This window comes from Equus asinus, chromosome 4 (genome assembly GCF_041296235.1).
Source record: "Equus asinus isolate D_3611 breed Donkey chromosome 4, EquAss-T2T_v2, whole genome shotgun sequence".
NCBI lineage: Eukaryota > Metazoa > Chordata > Mammalia > Perissodactyla > Equidae > Equus > Equus asinus.
Window position 1 is genome coordinate 78,856,004 of NC_091793.1, and position 26,582 is coordinate 78,882,585.

Below are 26,582 nucleotides of genomic sequence, written 5' to 3' on the forward strand. Positions count from 1 at the left end.
TGAACCGAACTATCCTCATCCACCCAATGAAGAAAATGGGAACATTAAAGAGGGGGAAATGGACAGGGAGGCAGGGGAAGATGATGAAGGGTCTTGTGTATCCCTTGAAATTTCTTTCTGGAATAATATGGCCTTTGTTTTGAAAACAATTCTCTCATTTGGCCAAAAAGACCAACGTGGTAGTACTTTAAATTTCACAAGAAAAAGTATTTCCTCTGTTGTCATCAGCTAGCAGATCTCCCTGTTGGTGGCATCTCTACCTTTAAGTAGTCTTTGAAAATTCTAAATCAGCAAATTAGACCATTTTTAGGGCAAAGGCCAGTCTGAATTAGTGAAAACTCTGAAATATTTTGTATTTTAATTCTGTTTTATTACTTACAGTTATCTATACAAGGTTTCCAAATTTTCCCAAAGGAAAAAATCTCTGGGCTTGTCTAAATATGGACATATTTAAAGATTTGCAGTATGGTACTTGGATTGAGGGTAGAGTCTGAGGCATTTGAAGTCTTGTTTAGCAGAAAAAGACGTCCATCATTTGAAAGTTGCAAGTAGTGTTCTATCTCCAGAATGGAGACTTCATCTCACTTTAAAGCTATTTCTCTGACTTAAGAAACTCACTAGAATATAAATGTTAAACATTCTGGTTTGGTAATAAATTATGTGGTTGAACTGTGTTTCTGAGCCTTCTAGCTTTTGTGTTGTCCCTGCCCAAATGGGTGCTTAGCAGCTAGTTATGACTGTTGATTATTATTGGTTTGGAAAGAGGTGCGATAGGGAGGAAACTACGAAGAGGAGCCAAAAGAGACTATGCACTCTGGACTTTGAGCAACAGAGGGGTAGAGGAGTGGGAAAGTGGCATGGAAATGCAGAAATGGTCATTCTGATTACCTGCCATCAACCTGAGTAGTCCTTGGTATTCTTGGAAATGGCAACATCAGGAGAAAATGCCCTTGGCAAGTACAACACCCATCTTATGAGGGATACCTACCATCAGCAGTGACGGATACTATGAGCACCTTCAAACAGCATTTGGGGCAATACACATCGCCATGGGGTCAGAGCAGAAGAGGAACACAGCGAATGCCTTGTGGTAATCAGTGGAGAGACTAGTTAGTGAGCACATGTGAATAAACCCCTTTTAGGGAGCCCCAGAAAAATTCAGAGGGCACTTTGCAAAGTTAGTGATGCTAAGATCTTGCACTCAAATTGCGACGACTTGAGCCATTATAATTCAGGCATCAAAAGCAAATGTGACCTCATTTTAAGTGATCTCACAGTCTGGTGAATCCAGGACACATAAACAGTATATATTAATAACTTGGGATTCTCTTTAAAATGTTGATGCTTCCTCATTCTAGTTATATTCACATTAACAAATTCTCTCAAAAACAATCCCAAAACCAGGAAAACTAAGGAAAGTCCCAGCATGTCATCTGGGCTAGACAGCAACCTGTCCAGATTAGAGCATGAGGACAGAATGCAAGGTAGGGAAGGCTCCAGGACAGAAAAAATGGAACTGATGGATTATTTGATGTGTTGGAGAGTTTCAAACAACACCAGGCATTCAACAGATCTGATGACGCATTAGGAACAAACAAGCAGTACATACACAGAAGACAAAGCAAATGAAAGAAAAAGAAAGAAAGTCCAGGAAGACAAGCATCCACATGAGGCAGATAATTATTGTACATTACTTGACTCAGCAGTGAACAATATTTACAGTCATAATAGTGTAAATAGCAAGAACTGGTTTAACTGAAAATTGTAATTCTATTTGGAAAATAGAAGAGAGAAGCTGGGGTAAGAGAGAAATTCTCAATGATCATAATGAGAATAAATACTCTCTAAAGCTAGTAAATCAAGAAACAATAGTATAAGCTTATTACCTGGAACCATAAAGGTAATTCTCAGAAGATGCAGTTTAAAAAGGTAAAAGTGGCTGCCTTGGGGGACAAGAGTTGGGAAAGTAAGCACAGGACTGCTTTTGATAAGAAAGATTTTTAGTAATATTTGATTGTTTATGTATAGGCATTACTTTGATAGATCAAAAATTTAAATAAAACACTGATATATATACACGTACGAATATATATATGGAAAGAGACAGAGACAAAAATTTGTTGAGCACCCACTGTTTCTAAAACATTGTGCTAAAGGGAGCACTTAAATTACGTAATCTCTTAGCTTCCTTCCGTCTCTAAAATTCTTTGCTTTTAACTACGTCTACTCATTTTGAAAGACAGATGTAAAAATGCTAGTTATATGTTATCAGTCTATCACTGTGAAAATATGAAAAAAGAGAAAACCTTATTGCCTCCTATATTAACATGGTCATAGAAACTTCACTGTATATATTTGGGTGGATAGATTTTTGAAAGGTCAGTGATCCTCTCATTATGATTATATCATCATTTTGGCTAGATCCATTGGTAATCTATTGCTGCATAACTAATTACCCCAAAACTCAGCAGTTTAAAACAATAAACACTTCTCATCTCTTATGGTCTCTGTGTGTCAGGAATTTAGGAGCAGCTTAGCTGGCTCAAGGTCTCTCACAAGGTTGCAGGCAAGGTATCAGTAAGGGCCACAGTCACCTGAAGCCTCGACTGGAGCTGATGGATTATTTCCAGGGTGGCTTTTACACATGACTGGCAGGAGGCCTCAGTTCCTCCCCGTCTAGGCCTCTCCACTCTCCACAAAGCTGCTTGAGTCGCCTCACAACATGGCCAGTGGCTTCCCCCAAGAATGAATGATCTGAGAGAGAGACAGGGGAACAAAGAGAGAGAAAGAGATTGAGTGCGTACCAGGCAGAAACTATCCTTTTTAAGACCCTGCCTCAAAAGTCACATAGCATCATTGCCATGTGGCGTTTATTTATTAGAAGCAAGTCACTAAATCTGGCCACATTAAAAGGGAGTGGAAATAGGCTCCACCTTTTGAAGAGAGGAGTATGGAAGAACTTGAAGACATATTTTAAAACCACCAGATTCTACACTCTGGTCACAAATTACATTCTTCCTAAATGCAAAATATTCTCACCCCTCCCACAACCACCCCAAAAGTCTCATCCGTTTACAGCATCAGCTTAAAGTCTAGGATCTCATCATTTAAATTAACTTGGGGATGATGCTCCCAACATACAGTTTGTCTCAAGCTGAAGACCTGTGAACCATAAAGACAAGTTCTTCACCCCACACACACTCGATATAAAATGGTGAGACAGGCAAAGGATAATTTATATAGATCCTCCACTCCAAAAGGGGGAAAACAGGAGGTTTAGAGGAGTCACTAGTCACTAGAAAATCTGAAATCCTTCAGGCACATGTTGGCAGGTTCCTTCATTAGAACTCAAAGCTCTGCAAATACAATACTCTTAAAAACTTTTCAGGTCTTTTATGAATCTTATTAGGTTTCATGCCATTAGGCAAAAGCCTTACCCACAAATCTCTGAGAAAAGCTCTTTTCTACCTTGAATTTCGGCAAAGGCACATAACTTTTAAGCTACCTAGAAGCCTCATTATTTGACAGAATGGTTCTTTGAGGCACTGCCTTAAATCTTTTGAGGTCACAACAAAGATATTCACATCTTGGCTTCATTTTTAGACTATATTTTTCTGGCTGTGCTCTGGATTTGCTCTTTGCCAGAAAGCCATCCCCAATTTTAGCATCATTTGCCATTGGAAGGGCTGGGAATTTTCAAGACCAACAGTTTCTGGCTCCTTTATCTTTAACGGTCCTTCCTTTAAGGCACTCCCCTTGCATTTTACTTTAAGCAGCAAGAAGCAGCCAGGCAGCACTTTCAACACTCTGTCAGGAAATTTCCTTAGCTATATCACTCAGTTCATTAAATATATTTTCTACTTTGCATATTATTGTAGGTGACAGTGCTGCTAAATTTTTTGCCGCTACCTAGCAAGCATCTCCTTTCCTCTAGTTTCCAACAACATTTTTCTCATTCTCCCTAAAGTCCTTACTGGTAGGCTTCTCATAGGCCATCAGGCTTCTAACAACAATCTTTATAAGGATGTTTGGTCTTTCACTATTCATATGGTCCTTCCAACTTCCTCCCACTAGTCAGTTCCAAAGCTACTCCCACATCTTTAGGTTTTCATTATGGCAACATCCTACTTCTAGATACCAAAATCTGTATTAATTATCTGTTACTACATAACAAATTAACCTAAAATTTAGTGGTTTAAAACAGCAATGAATATTTATTATCTCATTCATTTCCTCTGAGTCAGAAATTCAGGAACCCATAGCTGGGCAATTCTGGTTCAGGGTTTCTCGTAAGATTCAATGAAATGACTGCAGCCTACCAATATCTATCTATCTATCTATCTATCTATCTATCTATCTATCTATCTATCTATCTATCTATCTATGTATCCATCCATCCATCCGTTCATCCATCCATCCATCCATCCACCCATCCATCTATCCATCCATCCATCAATCTATCTATCTACCTACCTTATCTATATATCTATGTATCTATCTATCTTTTTGTTCTTTCACTCTTTAATTTTTTTTTGCACACTACTTACACTAACTTAACCCCAAACTCTCCACCTTTTATACATCCAAACATCCAAACATATTGGGTAGAGTAGTCTATTAATTCTACCTGCTTGAAAAAATATCTTCAGGAGTCTTCTGACTTTCTCCAATTTGGAGTGGGTTGCTATTTAGACCTGCTGCACAGCTGAAATCTTGAAATCTCCCTTCACCATCTTCCTTTCTCTCCCTCTCTCTGTCTCTCTCATTGGACTCCTGTCTCCTGAATCCCATGATTTTCTGATTTCTTGGTTTACCACTTTGTCTTGGCGAGAACATCCTCCAATAAATTTCTGAGAAAGGGGGTATGGTAGATGAAATTTTTGAAAACTTGGTTATCTAAAAATGTCTTTATTCTTCCCTTACAATGAGTTAGTTGTTTGGCCAGGTAGATAATCCTAGCTTGAAAACTGTTTTCCCTGTTAATTTTAAAGACATTTTTACATTGCATTCTGGCTTCTAGAGTTGCTGTAGAGTAATGTAATGCCATTTTAATCTTTGAACCTTCATATAAAATCTGCTTCTCTCCCCTCTCCCCCAAATCTCAAAGACTCTAAGATTTTCTTTTTGTCCTGAGATTTCACAATGAGGTTCCCTGATATGGGTCTATTTTCACCCATTATGTTAGCCATTTGGTGAGCCCTTTTAGTCTGTAAATTTTCTTAATTCATTTCTTTAATGACTTCCTTCCCTCTGTTTTCTCTTTCTGGAGTTCCTTTTATTCTAAAGTTGAACCTATTTTTTTTTCTGTCTCTCATTCCCCTTCTTTCAGCTTTTGTTTTACTTCCTGGGAGATTTCCTCAACTTTATTAATAAAGCCTTCTATTTAATTGGCTTTTTTGTTTGTTTAATTTCTAAGAGCTTGTTGTTATTGTTCTTGTTCTCTAAACTTTTTTTTTAACATCCTGTTCTTGTTGGGTAGATGCAATATCTTTTCTGAATATACTAATAATTTTGGGAAATTTACTTCTCCCTACAAGTCTTCTCCAATTGGCTTTTTTGTCTTTTTTTTTTTTAAGTCTCAGTCTTTCATATTAAATGCTTTCCTCAAATGTCTGTAATCCTTGGCTGTCTGCTCATATTTAAAAGCGGTCACTAAGAAGATGAATGGAAGTCTCTGCATATGGATGAGGCCTGTCAAGTGTGGTCTTCTCTATAGAATAACCCAACGTGTTCTTTGGAAACTGCAAAAATTTGGTCTTTACTTTTTGATTTATCAGTTTCCCAGAGAAGCTCTTCCAATCTCTTACCCAAATGGTAAAAACCTGGTTTCCAGTATTCTGGGACCTGAGTAGGGGGAAGAGGCTTGGAGTCTCAATTTTTAATAAATAAACTTTCATTAACCCTCATACTTTCAGAACAGTCCCCACTCTCAACTGTGCCTGGTATTTCCCCAGTTCGGAGACCCTCTCTGTCACACTCTTTTTGTTACAGGCACATTGGGTTCTTATTGTTCCCCAGGATAGAAATCAAGAGAGACAACAAACAGGAATAGAAAAGTAAAAGTTTATTAGCTTGTGCACAGAAGAGGCACAAGAGAGGTGGTGCAGAAAGGAAAGGGGCAGGTGACCAGCTTGTTATGGATCAGGATTGTGGGGCTTTTACTAGGCAAAGGCTGGGGAGGAGTGCCTTGTCATGGCATGTAGAGGTGAGGTTGTGCTTACGCTTGTGCTGTCACATAGCATGCTACCACGTGGAATGCATGTGTCATTAGCATGCTAGCTCTCCACCCCTGGGTGTGATTTTTATTATGTTAATAGAGCTAGGGTCACCTTCAGTGGACTTCTAGGTGCTAGGGTGCATGCGTAAGCCCAGGAAAGTCCAGAGGCTGCAGAATGTGGATCTTGGTAGCCTCTATCTGATTCTCCCAGCTTGCCAATTGGTTAGGGGCCTTATCTTGTTAGGCCAGGGGTCTTGCAGATGACCCTGTTTTGTTAGGCTGGTTCTTGTCTCATTTTGAGACTAAATGATCAATCTTTTACCAGGGTATGGAAAAAGCAGTTACTGGTCTAAGCAGAGTCAAGGAGGTGATCTAGGGTCTAACTGCTTCTTAAACAGGCTTACAATGAATCCTCCTCTTTTTAGTCCCATCTTTGTGTCTACTTCCAGAAGCACCTGGTACTGTCAATTACAGATATTTGGGGGACCTGGTGATATAAGCCAGGTTACTTTCTGGCTTATCTTATATTAGCTAAGAAATTCCCTTTCCCAGTCTTCTAAAGTCAGTTGCTATTGTCCGGCTGCTTTCTAGTTTCTGAAATTTGCTCTTGTTTCTTCTATCCTGTTCTCTTTGTCCTTGTAGGTATATGCCCTCTAAAATCTCTTTACCATCTTTTTAGTGGGATTTCAAATTGTGATCCTCAAACCAATACCAGTCCACAAAGAGTTTGTTACTAGTCCATGATGAGAGAAAGAACTTGTGCCAGAATGTAAATCGAGTCACTAAACATATTATTTAATTTAACTGACTTTTGTCTTTCATGGCAAGACTTTCTTGGTAAAGGAAGCAGTGCATTGATTTACATTCTAGGGCATGCTCCTTATGTCATCCTGGACAAGTAAAAGTCTAGCTTGGGTATCGGTCTTAATATCAATCTTGAGCTTTCCTCTCTTTCTCCAACAAAATTCATCTTACCTATATTGCAGCCCCCTATGGCCTAGATTGCAGCTCCCTGAAGTCATTTTCACAGTTATAGGCAATTACAAGTCAGAAGGAATAGCAATAGAAAAGGTCAGGCTGGATTTTCAAGAGCTAAAGAATTTTTTAATACTGTCTCTGACTTGGGTTGAAGGAGGAAGAAAGAGAGATGAGATGCACATCTTAGAGCCTTAAGATTTTTTCTGCTTCTAAAATTTAATTTATTAATTCAACTAGAACATTAAAAATCACATAATTTATTAGCTTATAAATATTACTTTCCCACATTTACATTTCATGAAACAATTTTGTTCAAACATGTATCTTTGACATAGTGCCTTGTCATTATTAGAAGCACCCTGTGAAGTATTAAAATTGTTTTTAAAAGTATTATAAGCACTGCAATAAATAAACTCTCTTAATGAGAGTGTTTGTTTCCTAAGTTTCTAAATATCTGAGCTTCATCTTCAACCAAGTATCATTAGAATCTTCTTCTAGAGATGGAGGAACTATACAATTATTCATATGTTATTCACACACAGCATTCTATTCCAAATTGAATTCACTACTGCTGCTAGTCTTTTGTTTGTAGCTTGTACTTTTCAGGGTTTCTGTTAGTTTGTTAATTTGTTTCTGCATGCCTGAGAAATGTAGTGGGAAATGATAATACAATTAAGAGTAGAAATAAAAATAGGAATAAAGATGAAGTGGAGAAAAAAAGTCTTGGAAATTCTGTTCTTCTGAAGCAAATAGTGAATGATGCTTAAGAGTTTAGGGCTGCACTACATAGCTGTAGTGATGAGAGAGAGATCTTGAGTAAACTATGTCATCTCTTTAAGTCTCAGTTTCTTTATCAGTAAAATAGGGATAACAATAGTGCCTAACTCTTGGCGTTGTTTACATGGTTAAATAAGATAACCACATAAAGTACATAGCACAATTCCAGTCCCAGAATAAGTGTTCATTAAAAGCATTTGATAAAGGTGCATACAGACTTTGAAGAATGAAACTATAGTGAGAACAACTGTGACAGTATCAAATAATTTGCAAGATATTTCAACTATAAAAATCAGAGTTATAAAATCACTGAAAAATTGAGAAAAAGGAAAGAACTTCTACTTAAATTAAACTTCACAACAAACAAAATGTGTCTCTGTCTGAAGCAATGATGCAAAATAAGGCTTGGATCCTCTATGGAAAGTTAGACAAAAGTGAAGTGGGAAAGAGAGAATAAAGAGGAAAGAAGCTAGAAAGCCACACACATGCTCAGAACAGAATGCATGCTCAGAAAAGACATGATGGAACCCCAAACTTTAATCTCTAGTTGATCTTTAGGCTCAGTGTCAGCAGGAAGTGAACTCTAAGGCAGAGTTGTAAATGGCCTGGCTAAGTGTTGAAGGAATGCCTAACATAGGGCCAATCTGCAAACACCAGGAGAGGGTTTTTTTCTAGGCATTTAAGGAAATATTGATCAAAATACGAGCTGACCACAAGCTTAAGGAACAGAGACTTCAGAGATCAGATGCAACAAAGAATAAAAGTCTTTTAAAAATAGTTTAGAAAAGTCACTCAACAAATGACTACAAAGCACAGCAAGAAACAACAACAAACCCGGAGGAGAAGGAAGAATCTGATTACCAAAGTTAGCACATTTTAACATTCAAAATGTCTAATTTCAACAAAAAATGGAGGCATGTAAAGAAACAAGAAAGTATGGCCCATTCACGTGAAAAAAAGAAATTAATGGAAACCATCAGTGGAGAAATACAGACATTGGATTTACTAGACAAAGACTTTAAATCAACAGTCTTAAATATGCTCAAAGCAATAAAGAAAATCATAGACTAAGAACTAAAGGAAACCAGGAGAAGCATGTCTGAACAAGAAGAGATGACAAATAAATATATAAAAATTATAAAAAGGAATCAAATAGAAATTCTGGAGCTGAGAAGTATAACCTTAATGAAAAATTCACTAGAGGATCATATTCTGACAAGGGATTTGTATCTGAATATATAAAGAACTCTTACAGGGGCTGGCCCTGTGGCTAAGTGGTTAAGTTCACACACTCCACTTTGGTGGCCCAGGGTTTCGCCTGTTCAGATCCTGGGTGTGGACATGGCACTGCTCATCAAGCCATGCTGAAGCGGCGTCCCACATAGCACAACCAGAAGGACCTACAGCTGAATATACAACTATGTACTGGGGAGCTTTGGGGAGAAGAAGAAGAAGAAAATAAATAAAATAAAACCTAAAAAAAAAAATCTTACAATTCAATAATAAAAAGACACATAACCTAATTAAATTGAGCAAAGGATCTGAACAAACATTTCTCCAAGGAAGATATATATAAATGGCCAACAGCACTTGAAAAGATGCTCAACATCACTGGTCATTAGTGAAATGCAGATCCAAACCACAACAAGATACCAATTCACACTCACTAAAATGACTAAAAACAAAAAAAATGGAAAATAACAAATGTTGGCATGGATGTAGAGAAACTGGAACTCTTGTACATTGCTGTTTGGAATGTAATATGGTGCAGCCACTGTGGAAAACAGTTTGGTGGGTCCTTAAAAAGTTAACCGTAGAATTAGTATATGTCCTAACAATGCTATTCCTAGGTATATACTCAAAAGAGTTGAAAACAAGTATTCAGACAAATGCTTGCACACAAATGTTCATAACAGCATTATTCACAATGGGCAAAAGGTAGAAACAACCCAAATGTCCATCAAAGATGAGTGAACAAACACAATGTGATATATCCATACAATAGAATATTATATTCAGCCGTAAAAGGAAATGAAATACTGATACATGCTACAATGTGAAAGGATCTTGAAAACAAGTGAAAGAAGTAAGACACAAAGGTCACATTTTGTATGATTCCATTTAGATGAAATATCCGGTATAGGTAAATCCACAGACAGAAAGCAGAATAGTGGTTGCCAGGGGCTGAGAGAAGAAGGGAATGGGGAGTGCCTGTTTAATGTGCATGAGGTCTCCTTTAGGGGTGTGAAAATATTTTAGAAATAAATAGAGGTGATGGTTGCACAACATTGTGGATGTACTAAATGCCACAAAGCGTATGCTTTAAAACGGTTAATTTTATGTTATGTGAATTTGACCTCAATTTTTTTTTAAAGTGAAGAGCCTTTCTCTGCAAGTTAGACTTTCAACCACTCCAACCAAAATGTCTATTCATATGTTCTCTTCTTTATTTTAAAAAGAGGAACCAGAAATTTCTGTTCTGCAAAAGAAAGTATTTTATCTCACAGTAAAAGAAATGGTTCACTTTTGGAAGTAACAATGTCATTTTGAGCATTTTATGCCCCCAATTTTTACAATAGGCATACATATGACCTTATCTTGGGCATTTGATCTGTGGGTTAGATGATGAACCTAAGCCGGAGACCAGTCAGGCCCAATGGCCAAAGCTTCTTCACCACTTTTTCATGTCTTCTCTATCTTTAACATTCAGGACGACTCTGTTCACAGGTTCTAAAGGGTTAGGATAACCTGGAAGTGATGAAAGATCACCAAAGAAAGATTTGATTATTTCCGGGGCTATTGTAGGCAGTGGAGTATGCATATCATATGTATTAGAAATATTTCCACCTGACTTGAAATTTAAATGTATTTTAATACTTCTGTAAGTATGCTTGTTAAATGATGTTTTCCTGTGCACTGCAGTCCTCAGTGGAGTGGAACCTTTTTTGATGCCTGTAAACTTCCTGAGAACAAGAGTATAACTTACTACCTTCTCAAGAAGTTGTGGTAAGTGAGAGAGAATTCAAGTCCTGGCTCTACCACTTGTTAGCTGGGTGACCTTTAAGGTCAAGTCACTTACCCTCTCAGCCTCAGTTTCCTCAATGGTAAAATGGAGATGATTACCAGGCAGCGTTGAGGGGACGAGCTAATATAATACCATGCCAAAGACCTATACAAATGTTAGTGATTTATACCACCTATTCCAGTGCTTTACAAATAGTAGATGTTAAGTTAATGTTTGTTTAATTGAGTTGTGTAATGATCTTGTGGATATAAGGCTAATCTTACTTTGCATCGATTGAATTAAATCAGGCTCTTTCTCTAGGATATTACGTCTCAGGGAACAAACTGAATCCTCGACATACTGAAATTTTTGTAGTAAACTATATTATAACAGAGTTATGTTGTATTTACTGCAAATGCTACTAATGAATTATGCTAATAAGAAGATAGGTAATTGTTCCTTTTCCATAAGACAAATGAATTCTCTTCCACTATTTGAATTTACCTAGTAGGCCACATCTTTCAGTGTCTGCAGCATTCTCTGAAAATGTGAAAAAGTTAATGCATCCCAGCAGGTGAGCAGTTTCCTTCTTTTTCCTGGCAGGAATATTAATCACTATTATTATCAGCTCAGTAAGTCTTTGACCTCATGGGGAATGTGTGCTGCTGGCTTTAGGGAGGGAAACGTATGTTGGGGCAGGATGTTGGTGCTGAGAAATCAATCATGATTATCCACTGCTTTACTGCCCAATAAAGAAAGCCAGTGTCTGTCTAGAAGGTATAATTTTAGGATCCCAGAAGAGGCAGCCATGGTACCTAAAATGCCACTATTAGAATTATTCCCTTTGGGTTTAATAGAGTCTTTAGAAAGGTCCTACTAAAATGTAGATGTTATCAAATGTTACATTAGCACAGATATCTTTAAAAATTTGTTCATGATCATGATAGATCCCAAGGGGATAAAATCCTGGAGCACAGACAAAAACACAGAAGAAAGTTCCAGCTTTTGGGACCAGGATTGGGTATGTTGCTTGGGAACCTGAGATGTCACAAGAGTCTTAGGTACCCCAGGGAGCTTGGATCAGTGGGAAATGGGGCAAGTCATTCAAGGCCACATCTTATGCCTCCTTAACCAAGATTCTGCATGTAATCCATTTAAAACACAATCCGTTTGCAGCTATAACAGGTGGTAGAAATAACAGTACAAAAACTATTTTTAACTCAGGAAGTATTTATTAAGCATCTATCAAGTAGAGACTGATATGAAGCAATGAAGTATGCAACCTTCACCGTACAGGACCATACGACTCTTGAGGAATCTCTTCACCCAGCTTTTCCCTGTTACTGTCCCTTCTTCCTCTGAACAAGAAACACAATCAACAAGAACTCATTTCAACTTCTTTTATGCCTACTTCCCTCTCACTTATGAAATTACTAGCTAGTTAGAAACAGTCAAAAGTTTACCAGAAGGTATCAATAAAAGGTGTACACAGAGATAACAGGCATGAAAAATTCACAAGTCAAATTATCACAAGTGGATAATTAACCTTCTATAGAGAAGAGCTGTGAACAATAGCTACCAATAAATAATAATTAAATAATACTAATAATACTACTAAATAATAATTAAATACTGCCAGACCAGGAGTTTGGTGTTCTGTAACAGGTATCCAAAATCAAGTTAGGGAGGAGAACCTGGAAGTACCTTAACCAGGAAGGATGAACGGCAGAGAAGTGGTTTTCATTTCTACTTTAAAATCATTTCCTTTCTCCACATTAAAACAGAACATACCCCTCCCCACTTAAAATGTATTTACATTCAGGAAGGCTATAGTACTGGTAATGGAAGAATTTCTGACTAGAAAGAAAAATTAATTTCTAGATTTCAATTTCATGTTAATGTAGCTGACAAATGTGATATAAGCACGGGACTTTTAAAATTTATGTTGTGTTTTGGAATTGTAAACAGCTTTAGCAAAAGGAGTAGAAATAAGGACAAGTGAACCTCCAGTGAATAACAAGCAGGCAGCTCAAAACGAGATCAGCTGTTGGCACAGATGTGCATCGACATAACTGGATCTTTAGGGCTTCTATCAGCAGGTGTATTTGCTTGGTGTTATTCAGTAATGGATACAGGAATCTAGAAACAGAGTTGTTAGTCTATCATGGCCTTCTTCTAAACTCTATTATGCACTTGCCCATATTATTTCATGTAAATGTATTCATAAAACCTAGGGGAAAAAATTTTTTTTAGTAGAAATCAGTGTCATTTATCCTCAGAACAGCTCAAATTTAGAGACAAGTGGGGCCAGCCTGGTGGCATAGTAGTTAAGTTTGCACACTCTGCTTCAGTGGTTTGAGGTTCATGGGTTCAGATCCCAGGTGCGGACCTACATACTGCTCATCAAGCCATGCTGTGGTGGTGTCCCACATACAAAACATAAAAGAAGACTGGCACAGATGTTAGCTCAGGGATAATCTTCCTCAAGTAAAAGAGAGGAAGATCAGCAACAGATGTTAGCTCAGGGCCAGTATTCCTCACCAAAAAAATAAAATACTTTTAATATTTCAGGCCTAGTAACAGTCAGACTTTCCTCTTCATACATTCAAGCATTCATTCCTTCAACACACACGTTTGTTAAAGCAACACTCAGATTGATTATAAGAGTATGTCAGAGTTTTATTTCAAGCTTGTTTCAAAAGAAGAGGCTTTCTGAAAAGTCCAATTCAAAACTTCTATCGTGGCAGAGACATTTTATAGGGGAAAAAATGTTTACTTAGCTATTATTAGACTGAATTAAAAAAGAAGGAGACTATCTAGTTAAGGACAATTAGGAGATCTCGTCAAGATGGCACCATACGCAGACTCTGAACTCACCTTCTCCCATGAACACAACCAGGTTACAACTATTTTTGGAAAAATTAGCCTGGAGAGAAAACCAAAAACTGGATAAAAAGAACCCCCACAACAAGGGACAGTCCTGACTGAGGTAGAAGAGGCAGAAATTCCTTCTGGAGAGAAAAAAAAGCCACCTTTGCAAGCAGTGGAGCTTCACAGCTGGGTGGGCAGAAGCCACCCTAAGGTACACAGCCCTCCCTAGAGAAGTGGGGGCCTTAGCAGGGGTACATTACCACTGTAAGCATCCTTCACACTCAGCCCAACTGAGATGAGTCCTCCCATCTGGCTTCACTGACTATTCACTGCAACAGGGGATACCCCCAGAAAAGCTATAGGATGAAAGCCGAAAAAACCCAGCTCTTAAAGAGCCCATACACAAACTCACCTGTCTCCAAGAGCAACCTAAAATCACCAAGAAGAAGGCTGCACAGTCCTTTGGTGAAAAGAGACTCACCTGGTAGGCTATCAGTGCATCTTCAGAGACTGAGACATTGATGGTGGCCATTGTTGTCACCTAGTACAGGCGTGCTGACACAGACACTGGCAGACACCATTGAACACTGAAGTTCTTCCCCTGGCCTGTTAGCCCTGGGGTCTGCCACACCCACTAGAGTGCAGATTTAATCCAGTTCAGCCAGGGCAGGCATCCCGCCCTATGGATGGGCACTGCCCAACAGCAAGCCCATAGGCTACTTGTCAGCCTGCATTGACTGGGTTCCTTGATCCTCTACAGCCATGCAAATATGTCTGCCTCTGTGTGGCAGGGCCTCTGTGAGAACCAAGTGAACTGTGGGAAGCATTGGTGGAGAGGTGGAGGCCTCTGCAGTGGGGCAATGGGGTATGCTCCAGAGGGTCCAGAAGTGTGCACAGACCAGGACTGTGTTGATGGTGTGTGTGGACCTGTGGGGGGTGGGGTTTATCAGCAGCAGAAGACCTGTGCTTCACAAACAGCCATAAGGAGGATCAGCATCACCTTCCAAAGGCTGAAACAATTGGGTTCTCCCATGCCTAGGGCAAGCCCCACTCAGCTACAATCCTAAGAGAGCTGACAAAATCCTTGCAGGCCTGAGGCCTACAGCAACTGTAAGCCCCTAAGCCTAGCAATGAGCTACACTGGGTACCTACCCAATTAACAGGAAAACTGCAACAGGAGTGTGCTATTAGACCTTGTAGCCAATGCTGCTGAGGCTCCCCAAGCCAGATTTACAAAAACATGGCCAGGGAAGGAAAGACTAGACTTCCCACGTAGCTGCAGTAAGAGCAACCCTGCCACAGCAGAAAGATACCAGTAGCCCACACAGGGGTCATTCCTGGATCATTTGGACTGGTGATAAGTGGGAAGCACACTGCTGGGTCTCAAAAGGCATCTCTTACATAAGGCCACTTCTCCAAGATCAGGACACATAGCTGACTCACCTAATACATAGATATAATCACAGAGAAAGAGGCATAATGAGGAGGCAAAGGAATATATTCCAAGCAAGAGAAGAGGACACAACCCCAGAAAAAGAACTAAATGCAACAGAAATAAGCAATCTACTTGACAAGGAGTTCAAACAAAAACTCATAAGGATGGTCACTGATATTGGGAGAAGACTGGATGAACACAGCAAGATCATCAACAAAGAACTAGAAAATATAAAATAGAACCAATCAGAAATGAAAAATACAATACTGGAAATGAAAATTTCACTATAGGGACTCAATAGTAGAGTAGATGATACAGAAGAAAAGATCAACAAGCTGGACAAAAGACTAGAGGAAATCAACCAAGCTGAACAGATAAAAGAAAAAAGAATTAAAAAGAATGAGAACAGTCTAATGGAACTCTGGGACAATATCAAGTGCACTAACATTCATATTATAGGTGTCCCAGAAGGAGACAAGAAAGAGAAAGGGACAGAGAATCTATTTGAAGAAGTAATGGCTGAAAACTTTCCTAACGTAAGGAAGGAAATAGACATCCAAGTACAGGAAGCACAGAGAGCACCAAACAAGATAAGCCAAAAGAGGCCCACACCAAGACACATTATAATGAAAATGTCAAGAATTAAAGGTAAAGAGAGAATACTAAAAGCCACAAGAGAAAGACAACAAGTGACATAGAAAAGAAAGCCCATAAGACTATAGGTGGACTTCTCAGCCAAAACCCTACAAGCTAGAAGAGAATGGCATGACAAACTTAAAGTGCTGAAAGGAAAAAACCTACAGCCAAGAATACTCTATCCAGCAAGGTTATCATTCAGAATGGAAGGAGAGATAAAAAGCTTCCCAGACAAGCAAAAATTACAGTTTATCACCAAGAAACCAGTTCTACAATAAATGCTGAAGGGACTTATTTAAGTGGGAAAGAGAAGACCTCAAAGAGGGATAAGATTATTATTTTTTTAAAACCAAAAAAAAAAAACAGGCAATAAAATCACTGGTAAAGGCAAAAATATAGTAAAGGTAGGAGATCAACGACCTATGAAGATAACATGAAAGTTAAAAAGCAAAAGTACTAAAATTACCTATTTTAATGATAAAAGGGTAATGGATAGACACATACAAAACATGAGATTAGATACGATTTCAAAAACATAAAACGTGGGAGGAGGGGAGGAAAAGAGTAGAGCTATTAGAAAGAAGTCAAGCTAAAGAGACTATCAACTCAATACAGACTGTTATATACATAGAATATTATATAGGAACCTTATGGTAATCACAAACCAGAAACTTACAATAAAAAACAAGTAAGAGGAAATAAATCAAACATATTACTAAATAAAACCATCAAACCACAAGAGAAGAGAGCAAGAGAAGAAGAAAGGAACAGAGAAGAGCTGCTAAAACACCTAGAAAAAAGAAAGAACAAGATGGCAATAAATACATATTTGTCAATAGCTACTTTAAATGTCAATGGACTAAATGCTGTAATCAAAAGGCAGAGGGTGGCCAATTGGATAAAAAAAAACAAGACCCATATATATGCTGCATACAGGAGACACACTTCAGACCTAAAGACACTCATAAACTTAAAGTGAAAGAATGGAAAATATACTCCATGCAAATGGCAAAGAAAAGAAAGCTGGGGTAGCAATACTTATACCAGACAAAATAGACTTTAAAACAAAAACTGTAACAAGAGACAAAGAAGCACACTACATAATGATAAAGGGAACAATCCAACAAGAGGATATAACACTTGTAAACATCTATGCACCCAACATAGGAGCACCTAAATATATAAAGCAATTATTAACAGACATATAAGGAGAAATAGACAGTAACACAATAATAGTGGGGTACTTTAACACTCCACTTACACCAATGGATAAATCATCCAAACAGAAGATCAATAAGGAAACACTGGCCTTAAACAACACTTTAGACCAGAATGGACTTAGTCATTCCACCCAAAAACCACAGAATACACATTCTTTTCAAATGCACGTGGAACATTCTCCAGGATTGATCACATATTAGGCCACAAAGCAAGTCTCAATAAATTTAAGAAGATGAAAATAATACCAAACATCTTATCAGACCACAAAGGTATGAAAGTAGAAATCAACAATAGGAAGAAAATAAGAAAAGCCATAAAAATGTGGAGGTTAAACAAAACGGTACTGAACAATAATTGGGTCAATGAAGAAATTTCAAAGGAGAAATCAAAAATCAGCTGGAGACAAATGAAAATGAAAATATGACATGCTAAAATCTATGGGATACAGCAAAAGCTGTTCTAAGAGGGAAGTTTATAGCAATTCAGGCCTACTTCAACAAACAAGAAAAATCCCAAATAAACTATCTAACAGTGCACCTAAAGGAACTGGAAAGAGAAGAACAAAGTCCAAAATCAGCAGAAGGAAGGAAATAATAAAAATAAGAGCAGAGATAAATGAAATAGAGACTAAAAATCAATAGAAAAAATTAATGAAACCAAGAGCTGGTTCTTTGAAAAGATAAACAAAATTGACAAACCGATAGCTAGACTCACCAAGAAAAAAAAGAGAAAAGGCTCAAATAAATAAAATCAGAAGTGAAAGAGGAGAAATTACAACAGACTCCTCAGAAATACAAAAGATTATAAGAGAATACTATGAAAAGCTATATGCCAACAAATTGGATAATCTAGAAGAAATGGATAAATTCTTAGAATCATACAACCTTCCAAAACTGGATCAAGAAGAAGTAGAGAATTTGAACAGATGGATCACAAGTAAGGAGATCGCAACAGTAATCAAAAACCTCCCCAAAAATAAAAGTCCAGGACCAGACAGCTTCCCTGGTGAATTCTACCAAACATTCAAAGAAGACTTAATACCTATCCTTCTCAGACTGTTCCAAAAAATTGAAGAGGAGGAGAGGCGTCCTAACTCATTCTACGAAGCCTACATTATCCTCATACCAAAACCAGACAAGGACAACACAAAAAAGGAAAATTATAGGCCAATATCACTGATGAACATCCATGCAAAAATCCTCAACAAAATACTAGCAAATCAAAAGCAACAATATATTTAAAAAGTCACACATCATGATCAAGTGAGTTTTATTCCAGGGATGCAGGGATGTTTCAACATTTGCAAATCAATCAACATAACACACCACATTAACAAAATGAAGAATAAAAATCACATGATCATCTCAATAGATGCAGAGAAAGTATTTGACAAGATACAGCATCCATTTATGATAAAAACTCTAAGTAAAATGGGTATAGAAGGAAAATACCTCAACATAATAAAGGCCATATATGATGAACCCACAGCTAATATCATTCTCAATGGAGAAAAACTGAAAGATATCCCTCTAAGAACAGGAACCAGACAAGGATGCCCACTGTCACCACTCTTATTTAACGTAGTATTGGAAGTCCTAACCAGAGCAATCAGGCAAGAATAGGAAATAAAAGAGATCCAAATTGGAAAAGAAGTAAAACTGTCACTGTTAGTAGATGACATGATTTTATATATAGAAAATCCTAAGGAATCCACTAAAAAACTTTTAGAAATGATAAATGAATACAGTCAAGTCACAGTATACAAAATCAATGTACAAAAATCAGTTGTGTTTCTGTACACTAACAAAGAAGTAACAGCAAGAGAAATTAAGAATACAATCCCATTTAACAATTGCAACAAAAAGAATAAAATAACTAGGAATAAACTTAACCAAAGAGGTGAAAGATCTGTACACCAAAAACTATAAAACATTGTTGAAAGAAACTGAAGAAGACACAAAGAAATGGAAAGATATTCTGTGCTCTTGGATTGGAAGAATTAACGTCATTGAACTGTCCATACTTCCTAAAGCAAACTATAGATCCAACACAATCCCTATCAAAGTTCCAACAACACTTTTTACAGAAATAGAACAAAGAACCCTAAAATTTATATGGAACAGCAAGAGAGCCCAAATAAGCAAAGCAATCCTGAGAAAAAAGAACAAAGCTAGAGGTATCACACTCCCTGATTTCAAAATATACTACAAAGCCATAGTAACCAAAACAGCACGGTACTGGCAGAAAAACAGACACACAGATCAATGGAATGGAATTGAGAGCCCAGAAATAAACCTACACTTTTATGGACAGCTAATTTTTGACAAGGGAGCCATGAGCATACAGTGGAGAAAGGAGGGTCTCTTCAATAAATGGTTTTGGGAAAACTGGACAGCCACATGCAAAGGAATGAAAGCAGACCATTATCTTACACCATGCACAAAAATCAACTCAAAATGGATTAAAGGCTTGAATGTAAGACCTGAAACCATGAAACTTCTAGAAGAAAACATAAGCAGTACACTCTTTGACATCAGTCTTAGCAGCATATTTTCAAGTGCCATGTCTGACCAGGCAAGGGAAACAAAAGAAAAAATGAACAGATGGGACTACATCAAAGTAAAAAGCTTCTGCACAGCAAAGGAAACCATCAACAAAACGAAAAGACAACCTAACAATTGAGAGGAGATTTTTGCAAACTATATCAGATAAGGGGTTAATATACAAAATATACAAAGAACTCATACAGCTCAACAAAAAACCAACAACCCAATTAAAAAATGGGCAAAAGATCTGAACAGAGATTTCTCCAAAGAAGATATACCAATGGCCAACAGGCACATGAAAAGATGCTCAACATTATTGGCTATCAGAGAAACGCAAAACAAACTACAATGAGATATCACCTCACTCCGGTCAGAATGGCTATAATGAAAAGACAGGAAACAACAAGTGTTGGAGATGATGTGGAGAGAAGGGAACCCTCGTACACTGCTGGTGCGAGTGCAAACTGGTGCAGCCACTATGGAAAGCAGTATGGAGTTTCCTCAGAAAATTAAGAATAAATCTACCATATGATCCAGCTATTCCACTGCTGGGTATTTATCCAAAGAACTTGAAAACACAAATGCATAAAGATACATGCACCCCTATGTTCATTGCAGCATTAATCACAATAGCCAAGACTTGGAAGCAGCCTAGGTGCCCATCAAGGGATGAATGCATAAAGAAGATGCAGTATATATACACAATGGAATACTACTCAGCCATAAGAAATGATGAAATCCAGCCATTTGTGACAATGTGGATGGACCTTGAGGGTAATATGCTAAGTGAAATAAGTCAGAGGAAGAAAGTCAAATACCATATGATCTCATACATAAGTAGAAGATAAAAACAACAACAAACAAACACATAGCCATAGCCGCAGAGATTGGATTGGTGGTTACCAGAAGGGAAGAGGGGAGGGAGGAGGATGAAAGGGGTAATTAGGTACACTCGTGTGGTGATGGATTATAATTAGTCTTTGGGTGGTGAACATGATGTAATCTACACAGAATTCAAAATATATTATGATGCACACGAAAAAAATAATAAAGTAAAATAGAGATACAAAAAAAGATGTATCAAGAAAGTTTAATAGTTATCATCTATTTATTCTTTGATGATTGGATTAAGTGCATAATGTTCTAATCTACTTGAAATAAATTGGATGTTGTAATGATTCTCAAAAAAAAAAAGGACAAGTAGCCTTTTTACATTATTGGTTAAAGGGCAGACTAGTGTCAAGGCTAACAATCAACTGAGTGGGTTTTTTTTAAAGGTATGTTTTGTTTTGTTTTGTTTTTGGTGAGGAAGATTAACCTTGAGCTAACATCTGTTGCCAATCTTCCTCCTTTTTTTTCCTCCCCAAAGCCCCAGTACATAGTTGTAAGTCCTTCTAGGTCTTCTATGTGGGATGCCACCACAGCATACTTTGATGAGCGGTGTGTAGGTCCGTGCCCAGGATCTGAACTGACGAACCCTAGGCCACTGAAGTGGAGTGCGTGAACTTAACCACTACACCACGAGGCCGGCCCCCAATTGAGTGGGTTTTATAGGAAGGGTTCCTAAGCTTACTAAATTGTATTAAAAATTGCTCAAGTATTTTATCAGGAATGGTAATTATTCCCCAAGAAGAACAGCTAGTCGTATCAGACCACAAAGTTCTGCCCAGCTCAGGTTTAAGACGACTTTCTTTCTCACATTTGTGGGGGGGGGGGCGACCTATGCCATGCTAAGGAATTTGGGCTTTACCTTCTAGACAATGGGAAATTATTGAAGGATTTTAAGTAGGGATGTAGCATGATCAGATCTGTATTTTTAAAACAGCATTCTCTCCAGTTAGGTATTAATTAAAATGAATGCGACTGGAATAAGGGAGATCAATTAGAAGACTATAGTAGTGGCCCAGTTTAATGCAATAAACATCCACTCTATACCAGGAATTTTGCTCAGAGCTAGAGACACAGTTTCTGTCACAGTTCTTAGCTGAGTAGAGGAGATGTGGACAAAAGCCTGGCTCCACAGCACACTAGCCATGCAACTCTAGGCAAGTTAGTTATCATCTCTGTTTCCTCATCTGTTGAATGACAATAATAACAGGACTGATCTCATAGGAAGCTTATGAGGATTAAATGAGTTAATGACAGAATAAATGAGTAAATGGCTTAGAACAGCATCCTGCACATAGTAAGCAATCAATAAATGTTAGATATTGTTATTGTTATTATTATTATAAGAGATTATCTCATAGCAATGTAATAAGTGCTATTAATAAAAGTACATTTAGGGCACTTCAGTACAGAAGTCACCCTTGGCTGAGCTAAGAGGTGGTAAGAGCCTGAGTTAAGGGAAGAACTGGGGAAGTGGAGGGGAAGTGATGGGTGCAAAAAATGATATAGAGGTAGAATCCAAAGGCCTTAGTGATCCATGAGATTTTGGAGTGAGGGAGCAGGAGGAGTCCAACATGACTCCCAGGTTTCTGGCTTGGGCAATTTTCCTTCACCAGAAGGAAAAAGAGGTTTGGTTTCATCCTCTATCAAATAATCATGCATTAGGCATTAGAACTTGTGAAATTACCCAATTAATACCCAAGATACAATTCCCAATTAACTGTGGCAAAAATGTTATACAAACATAATCAGAATTGCTACTTAACATCTTCAGTTGAAAAAAGACACTATTATGGTGGACACATTAAAATCCTAAACTCAGTTATGGTGTAAGTCTAATTAATTGCTCAAGGTTGAGTTTTTTCCAAATGTCTCATATTTTTGGTCCCATATCTATGCCTTATTAATTCAGACGAATATAACATAGGTTAATTGAGGCCAAGAACATGGGTTAGTTCAGTGGTTCTCAACCCCAGTTGTACATTAGAATCACCTGGGGCTCTTTTAGAAAAATAGGCCCACCCCCAGATACAATGATTTAATTGATTTGGGGTAGGGTCTGGGGTGGGTACTTTTTTAAGTCTCCCTAGGTGATATTAATATACAAGAAGAGTTGAGAAACATTGGGTTAGAGTCAGTAAGAATCTAGACTTTAGAGTCACAAGGAACCTTAGAAACATTCTAGTTCAGTGTTTTCAAACTTTGTTTTTAATACATAAAAACCTATGGTCAAACGAAGTCTTATAATAATGTGTTAACAAGTAAAACAGAGAAAGGTAGAGTTGTTCTAATTATGGAGTGGGGTGAGTAAGGAAGTTTTGTCTAGCAGGCCTCCCTTCCTCCCCTCTTCTCTCTCCCTTCATATTCCATTTACGCTGTTCCCCTTCCCTCTAGCCTCCAAGAATTCTCTGTATAATACAGTTTAAAAACAGTCCTTAGGACTAAAAACTGTCATTCACTCATTCATGAAATATTTTTAAGCTCTAACAACATGATTGGTGCTATATGGTGTAGGGGAGGAAGACATTTCCTCTTCCCAAATGGGGGTTCGTCTGGCCGGAGACGAATTAAATTCACGTGAGACAGAATAGCAAGAGAAAATTAAACAAAGCTTTATGAGGACCATGGCCCGGGGCCTTTCTTCCCGAAGGAAGAAAGGGGCACCGAAGAAGTGGGGTGCACACAGTGGTTATATACCCCCAAACAGGGTGTTTCACATGTGATTGAAATGTCCCTCCCACAATAGTCACAAGATTGCCCTGTCAGCACAGCGCTTGATGGACACAGCAGGTAGTGGTCTGCTGTCTCAGAGGGCGTAGCCGGAGGCAAGTCAATTGTCTGGAGCTGGGCGGTCACAGGTGAGCTCAGCAATCAGTTCCTAGCCTAAAGAAAGATGCTCAATCCTTAAAAAATGCCGAAGTTGGGAGGGGGAGGGAAGTCAGTTACAGGAGGTTACCAGACAAGCACAATAAAATGCAGATTTTAAGTCCTTGCCTTTGGTATTGATTAAGAGTTTTCAGAGAGAAGGTCATCGCCTTTCTTCTTCCTGGTACAGAGAGGGAGGCACCTTTTACAGATAGAGATTTACCTTACAAATGTAAACGTGTCCTAACAAAGGGCAAGTTCCATTCCTCAGAGCCTCCTTGCCTGTCCCAGTTTAGCAAAAGCAATGAGCCTCAAATAATCCTGATGCCAAAGAGACATATCTTGGGGTGGCCAATTTCAGGTCCCCACAATGGGAATAATTCATATTTTAGAGGGGAAGACAGACAAGATTACAAGCGTATTTAGAAGAAAATATAGGGAAATTCATCTACATCTTGGAAGTAGAGAAAACTTTTCTAATGATAACTCAAAATCTAGAAATTGTAAGGAAAATATTAATAAATTTGGTTGTTAAAAAAATTTTGCAAGGCAATAAAATATTATAAGCAAAGTAAGTCAAATGACAAACTGAGAAAATATTTGTAACATAAATCATAGAAGAGTTAAATCTCTAATACGTAAAGAGTTTCTAAAAATAGGTAAGAAAACAAACAATAACACTACATAAACTGGCAGAAGATCTAGTCAACCTCATGCATAAGAAAAATAAAAATTAAAACTATACTGAGATACCATTTTTCACTTAACAGATGAGCAGAGGAGTATAACTAGAGTTAAAGAGGGTATTTTGTTTTGATAAAAAGGTCAATTCATCAGTAAGACACAATAATCACAAACAAGTATGTGCTAATAAAAGAGCTTCAAAATTCTTGAAACAAAAACTGGCATCATTAAAGGGAAAAATAGACAAATTCATAAACATGGTTGAAGATTTTAATACCCATCTCTCAGTGATTGAGAAAAAACTATCAGTAAGGATATTGAATATCAAAATAGCAGTATTAACTACTTTGACTTAATCGATATTTACAGAACATCACTCACAAAAACTGCAAGTATATATTCTTTTTAAGTACATATGGGACCTTTACCAAACTAGACTATATGCTAGGTCTTAAATCAAGTCTCAATACTTTCAAAAGGCTGAAGTCTTACAGAATATGTTCTATGACCAGCAGATATAATTTAAAAATAACAATAATAAAATATTTGGATATTAAACCACATACTTATAAATAATCCATGGAACAGAGAAAAAAATCCCAAAAAGAAGAAAATATTTTAAATGGATGATAATGAAAATACAACATATGAAAATTTGTGAAATGCAGCCCTGGTAATGCATAGAAGAAAATGTAGAGGTTTAAATGCTTACACTGGAAAAGAAGAAAGGTGAAAAATTAATGACTTATGATTCAACTTTAAGAAACTAGAAGGGCAGAAAATTAAACTCAGATTGAGCTTACAAAAGGAAATGATAAAGCTAAGAGCAAAAATCAAAGAATAGAAACAAGACAAACAATAAAAAGAATTAATAAATCAAAAGTTGGTTTTTTGAAGAGATTAGTAACATAGATAAACTCCTAGGAAGATTGATCAAGCGAAAAAAGAGAGAAAACACAAATTACTAATCTCAGGGATAAAGGTGGGCTATAACTACAGATCATACAGTCATTAAAAGGATACCAAGAGAATATTATAAGTTTATGCCACTAAATTTTATAAATTATAATAAATGAAAAAATTTCTTGAAAAAACAATTTACCAAAACTATTATATGTATTAAAGGCATCCAAGCTAAGAGATATGAGATACTTGCTATTATTTCACCATCCATTTACTTTTTCATTCAATACATCTTATTTTCTCTGCATCACTCCACTGAAAGCACACTTAATAAGGTTGCCAAATCCAATAGACACTCTTTAGTCCTTATCTTTTTCATGTTCTTCTAAGGCATTAGTTATTGAAAATTTTATTCTTCAAATATCTCTCATTGCATTTTTTCTAATGCCACCTTTTTCTGCATCTTCTTGGGAGCTCTCTGCCTCCTTCTGTCCTCCATTTTCACAACCACTCCACCCCCAGTGTTGATGTTCCCTATAGCTCTATCCTTAGCCCTCATCAGAAACCACAAAGGTCAGAAGACAGTGGAAGACATATTTAAAGCACTGAAAGAAAAAAAGTGATCAAGAACTCTATATCCAGCAAAAACATCCTCAAAAAATGAGGAGAAATGGAGACATTCTCAAATAAACAAAAACCCAGAGAATTCATCACTAGTAGATTTGCCATACAAGAAATACTAAAGGGTGTCCTTCAGGCTGAAATGAAATGACATTACACAGAGAAGAAATCACAAGGGAAATTAGAAAATATTTAAGACAAATACAATACAAAACACAACATTCCAAAAACCATGGGAAGCAGCAAAGCAGTACTTACTGGGAAATTTATGGCAGTAAAATGCCTATATTGAAAAGAATAAAGATCTCAAATCAATAGCCTACCCTTCCACCTTAAGAAACTAGAGAAAACTAAACCCAAAGCAAGCATAAGGAAGGAAATAATAAATATTAGAGCAGATATAAAAGAAATATAAAATGGAAAAACAACAGGGAAAATTAACAAACCCAAAACTTAGTTCTTTGAGAAGATCAACAAAATTGGTAAACCTTTAACTAGACTGGCCAAGAAAAAAAAGAGAAGATTCAAGTTACTAAAATTGGAAATGAAAAAGGAGGGTATTACTACAGACCTTACAGAAATAAAAAGAATTATAAGGAAAAACTATGAGCAATTGCTAACAAATTAGATTACTTAAGTGAAATGAAATTCCCAGAAAGACTACAGAAACTGACTCCACAAGAAATAGGACATCTGAAGGGACCTGTAACAAGTAAAGAGACTGAGTTAGTAATTTAAAAATTTCCCACAATGGTAAGCCCAGGACCAGATGGCTTTACTGGTGAATTCTACCAAAATTTTTAAAAAGAATTACAACCAATCCTTCACAAACTCTTTGAAAAAATACAAAAGAAGGCAACACTTTCTAACTTATTCTATGAGGCCAGCATTACCTTGATACCAAAACCAAAGTAATCACCAGAAAACTACAGACCA

The 26,582-nt window shown here is 37.3% G+C and overlaps 1 protein-coding gene and 1 long non-coding RNA gene across 4 annotated transcripts in view; one reads left to right on the forward strand and one right to left on the reverse strand.

Moving 5' to 3' along the window:
* Positions 1-26,582, reverse strand: part of LOC123285284 (uncharacterized) — a 112,405-nt gene that overhangs the window by 63,964 nt on the left and 21,859 nt on the right. Inside the window, exon 2 of one of the 2 annotated variants that reach the window (XR_011502785.1) lies at positions 2,595-2,754. The exons of the other annotated variant lie outside the window; for it this stretch is intronic. This is a non-coding gene — a long non-coding RNA (uncharacterized lncRNA). The remainder of the gene's footprint in view (positions 1-2,594; positions 2,755-26,582) is intronic. 2 annotated transcript variants of the gene reach the window in all.
* Positions 1-26,582, forward strand: part of ACMSD (aminocarboxymuconate semialdehyde decarboxylase) — a 69,415-nt gene that overhangs the window by 36,224 nt on the left and 6,609 nt on the right. The window lies entirely within an intron of this gene.